The sequence below is a fragment of the Oxyura jamaicensis genome, chromosome 12 (assembly GCF_011077185.1).
Source record: "Oxyura jamaicensis isolate SHBP4307 breed ruddy duck chromosome 12, BPBGC_Ojam_1.0, whole genome shotgun sequence".
Lineage (NCBI taxonomy): Eukaryota > Metazoa > Chordata > Aves > Anseriformes > Anatidae > Oxyura > Oxyura jamaicensis.
In genome coordinates this window covers 15836075-15841294 of record NC_048904.1, presented here as the reverse complement: position 1 = coordinate 15841294, position 5220 = coordinate 15836075, and the positions used below count along the sequence as shown (strand labels likewise).

The 5220-nt window shown below is 41.9% G+C and overlaps 1 long non-coding RNA gene across 1 annotated transcript in view; it reads right to left on the bottom strand.

The window, feature by feature from the left end:
- The window catches only part of LOC118173049, a 7625-nt gene extending 3805 nt beyond the window's left edge, over positions 1-3820 (bottom strand). Inside the window, exons 1-3 of the long non-coding RNA XR_004753981.1 lie at positions 3130-3820; positions 2911-2993; positions 2542-2619 (exon numbers count right to left, since the gene is read on the bottom strand). This is a non-coding gene — a long non-coding RNA (uncharacterized LOC118173049). The remainder of the gene's footprint in view (positions 1-2541; positions 2620-2910; positions 2994-3129) is intronic.
- Between the last annotated feature and the right edge of the window lie 1400 nt (positions 3821-5220).

The window sequence follows — 5220 nt, the reverse complement described above, 5'->3', positions numbered from 1 at the left end:
TTTCTTTCTTTCTTTCTTTCTTTCTTTCTTTCTTTCTTTCTTTCTTTCTTTTTCTCTTCCCTGAGAGAAGATGAAGGTTCAGGGATCTCACAGCAGTGCGCTCTTGCTTTACTGGACATTTTTTATCAGCCTCGGACTGCGGGAGCCACAATAGGAAATGTGCCATTCATTCATGGGGCTGCTGCTGGGGATCTTAGGCATATCTTGAGTGTGTTATCACACTCTTTGTATTGTCTACTCTGTCTTGAGAAAGAAACCCTCTAATCAGGGCTGACGTTTTCTCCTTCTGGAAATCACCAGTTTGTTTCTCTGCCTTTTGCCTCGCATTGATTAAACACCTTCCTGTTGAAACAGTTAGCTAGACAACCACAACAGCAGAACAAAAACTTGGTATCAGCTTCCCAGATTCCTGCTCCCTTTCATGTGAGAACAGAGTTGGCATGGGCAGGGAGCACGAGGCAGGACTGGGAGACGAAATTTTGCTACTTGATTTATTAATGACCACTTTTTAGCATTGCCCTGGATGTTGGTACGAGTGGCCTCGAGTCCTTTGGGTCTGCACAGTCCTCCCAGGCACAGCCTTGGGGAGAGGGTCTCCTACACCAGAAATTTGCTGCTGCTGAGCTCAGGGAGCCTTCTGTGAGCATAGCCATTCATGTTGGAAGGAATATGGCCAAAAAGTTAAATCTGATTTTAATAAGATTTAATTTAAAAATTTTAATCCGATACCACTCATTAAGTGTAGGGAATTTACAGACCACTCATTGAAATCAAGATGTGCGTCTGATTTTTTTCCAGTTGAACCCTTTTTCCATTTTTCTACAAGAGTTTTTCCCTCTCACCAGCCACACTCACCAGTTTGATTTGCTTATTATGATAAACTCCAACTTTTCCAAATACTTCTAACACTGTTTCCCCAGAATGAGATACTTTTTACTGCATGATAGCTAAAATGCAAAAGGGTATTTTCTAAAGGGGGCAGAGAAAATCGTTAAAAGTGTACACATGCAACCCACTAAGGCGGCATACATGTAAAAGTAGCATTTATCTAATCACACAGATATCAGCTTTAGTGTGACATTGCCTCCCAGAAAGGGAGAAAAATTACACTAATGTTAATATTGCAATAAGATAAGGAGGTTTTGTAAATGTAATTGTATCCATTCAATTAACTTCTAACACTTGTACTTCCAGGCTGCCCTACTTTATAATTGTCCTCTCTTAAAGGCATTTTTTTTTTACTTTTTACCTTGTTAAAATCCAGTGGAAGAAAATCAAAGTTGTTTTTCTCTTTATCTAAAAAGACAAAAAAAAAAAAAAAAAAACACCTAGATCTCAGGCTGCTTCTGTGAATATCCACAAAGAAAGAAAAAATGCTGTTCTTAGCATCCTATCTCTGTGGAAAGTTAAATGTTCTGTGGATACCTACATATTCCCGGTATTATAATGCTTATCAGTAGAAAGAAAAGAAATAATACAGTCTGGAAGCTATTACAATTTCAGAAAACTCATAGAAAAACTCTGCACAAGGAGAATGCTTAAACCTCTTTTGCTTGTATATAAATTAATAACCCAGTTGAGCACTTCTCCATCCTGGGAAAATACTTGCACTACTTTTAAGGAAAAATTTAAGGAAAAATTAAATGGATCCCCTCTTTGATTAGCATTCCTGTTTCTTAAACCCTTATTTTTGCTGGTTTACAGTTTTCACTGTGGCCACAATAACACTCATCCTGGTATTCTTTAAATGACAATTTAGGATGGGCACATTTTTCTTGGGCATCAGCAAACTTGAACTACATTAAAATGTAGATTCAAAATGGCCCATTGCTCTACTCACTTCTTCAGGCACTATTGAAAAATAACTAATATCAAAGCAAAAATTCCTGATTAAAGACTTATTAGCAGAAGGTTTAAATCCTTGGAAAAAATTCACCTCAAACAGTACCTTGCCTGAAACTATTTATCAAATTCCATTCAAATTTGCTGGAAATAGTTTACTAAGCTTTGCCTAGCGGGGCGAACAGCTGGATGTCAAGCAGGAAGACATGGCTGGTTGATACGTGCATACACACATATGGACATCCAGGGAAGATTTAAGACCCATCCTGTGCTGCAGCTGTTTTCATAACTTAGACCCAACGTTCCCACCCATTGCACGTAGCCATATCAGCCAGACAGACTTCAAGGCATGAGGAGGACCCAAAGATTGGTTCAAACCTAAGCCCTCTTCATCCATCTTATTCAATTTACAGGCTTATAGCAAGAGGTTGTCCTTAGAAGCGTACATATGAGCATTTCCTCGGTCTAACCAGAACTTTAACTTATGCCACTTGAACAAGACGATGATGTGATGACAGCAAGCCTCTACCATCAGTCTTTCTGAAAGCACCATGAAGATAACTTCTGTGATGTTTGGTGAAATTCAAAACTTTTAAAGAGCACATTTGAGTAGCGCTAAAAAAAGGGGATGAAAGTTTAGGTCGGTAAGAGAGACACAACTCACCAAACCTGTGACCTTGTTATCTGCTTAGCACCTACCATAATCTCCCTGTCTCCAGGCCTCCAGCAGTAAGATGTTGCATAGGGTATTTTGCCTGCAGAGTGACAGAGAACCTGCTGTCAAAAAAACAAGTATGTAATGGCATACTCTGCCTTTGCCTTATGTAGAAATGCTGTGTGCGTGTGTGTAGAAACAGAAATATTGACAGTATTTCTAAAAGTCTCACCAAAACCCGTGGGATATTCAAGACAGTTCTGTTCAGAGAAAAAAAAAATACATTTTTAAAAGAGAAAAACAAAGATAAATGTTTTTACAATATCTAAGCTATGACAATATCTAAGCAGATTTTGCATGAATCCTTACATTCTTAACCAAAACAGACACAGGGTTTGTAGCCAGTCACTTACAGAATTATCAGGTGTTTCTGAATTTTGCCCCCTTCACAGCTGATGAGTTCTCTTGCAGGGGCTGTGGGGTGGGGGAGTAACTGCTATGGCAATGCATAAGTACACCAGTATTAAATCTTACAGTAAAATTATCTTTTTGATCCAGTGTTCAGGATGAATCCCTAATGTCACTGATAAGCTTAAATGTAATTTTGAGAAGTACAAAGCAAAAAATACCACAACAAGAGATGGAGAAGAAGAAAGCCTAAAGAATAAAAGTTCAAGTATGAAGCAGGAGAAGCTGTTGTACTAGGCTGGACCCCATTTCTTTCTTAGCTCACATATAACGAAAGGTGCATTATTGCTGTGCATTCCAATTACTTCTGCTGTTGTTGGAGGCACTATTGGGCCATAAGTCAATGTGCCCAAGATATCCACAGGATGTATCGATTCGCTGCAGCATCTCCTTCCTTTTGCAGAAGGAAATATTGCGTAAATGCCAAAGTTACATGGCTGGGTTTCCAAAACCACTTCACCATTTGGGTAACTTTGCTCCTACCGATATGCTGCTGATGTCTTGGAACACCAACCTGCAGGTCTAGCAGACTGGATAGGGGTGATTTCTTAAGAAAGACCTTGTTTTTATTGTCCCAAAACTCACAGATCCTGGAAAATGCAGAAGAAGGCCAGTGCTTGGACTCTGAAGGCAGCTCCTGCCATCCCCTCTGTCAGTCCACCCCTCCTCCCTTTTTCATTGACTGCAGAGGGAGCGGAGGGAACCAAATCCCTAATTTGACATGCTAGCCCTAGCTGACCGTGTCTTCAGAGGGAGTGTGGCATGTCATGGTCTTGCAAGATGCATACACCGTGCTGCCAAGAAAAATCCTCATCAAGGACAGTATCACATCCTGCTGTTTGTACAGCTGTCAATTTTTTTCTTCCTAAAATGGAAGCAAACCTTTGCAAATTCATCCCTGGTGTAACTACACCGAAGCCAAGTTCAGTATCAATAAATCAGTGCCTTCGTCAGGAAAGCAATTGCATGGTTGTTTTTATCTGCTATTATCTGTAAGTTTAATTGGAGTACAAAAAGTAAGTAAATTTTTAATGACAGCTGCATTCCCCATCCCAGCCTGTTGTATGACCTTCAGATATTGAAAACAAATGAATAATTGAAAACAAAGCTTCGATCATGCAACTTTTAGGTGTTTTTGAAGCTCGCCTAAGAGACCTCAAAAGGCTCTTCACTCCTACCAGAAAGAAACTACTTCGATCAATTCTGATTTTAACCATTTTTCCTTTAAAAATAATTAAAATATATTACCATGCTTCTTTGGTATGACAAAAAAAACAAAGCAAAACAAACAAACAAAAAAACTATATGGGAGCTAAATTTTGCTGATTTTCATGTGGATTGCTCAAACTAATTACTGAAGATTTACACTGCACTAAGAAGGCCCTGCCTTTTTATATGGGAACTTCAACCTCCATACTCCTAACATCAATCCCTATTTAATGGAGAAATACTGGATTTTGTTCCAGAAAGATGAGGATTTTTTTTTCCACAAAGGATTTAAAGAGCAGTGTCAGACATTTTGAACCACCCAGGGCTGGTTTATCTGCTGTCCCCTGCCTTTCCCCAGTGCCATTCATGCTGTGCCTGTGGCACCAGGCTGGGACCCGCTGTCCTGCGGGGCCACCTGGAGAGAAATCCAGGTGCGTGGTGGCAGCCAGCAAACCACTAACTGCACGTGAAAACCAAACTCACTGACGCCTTGCCTCAGTGCAAGGCTGATGGCACGGCCAGGTTGCTGCCCAAAGCCCTTTTCCCTTGGCTCTGCAGCTCAGCCCAGGCAGAGGGTGGAGGGTGCTGACCCAGCGCGGCGCCCAGCTGCTCCCCAGCTGCTGCCAGCACGGCACGGCACATCTGGCGGTGTGAAGCGCTATGGAAGAAGCCCCTGAGATTTCCTTAGTTGGAAGAAAAAACATTCTCTGAATTCCCTTTTGCTTCATCCTAGAGGAAAATAGCGGGGTGGGGGAGGGATGGAGACTGTCCATGCTGCTGCGCCGCAGAGGACGTTCTCCTGACCGTGCAAATAGCTGTCCATGCATGGAGCAAGGAGCAGCCTTCAGCAAAATCTGTAACAGCTCGTGGTGAGAGATGAACAAGCTGCAGAACGGCCACGGGCAGGCAGCACGTACGGGTGCTTGGCTACAAGCACGTTGCTTGTGGCAGATAGCACAGAGCTGTTGGAGGAGGTTTGCATGCTGAGCAGCACCTGCAGGTCTCCCTGCGGCTCCTCTGGGCATCGCCGTCCCTCTAAGAAGGTG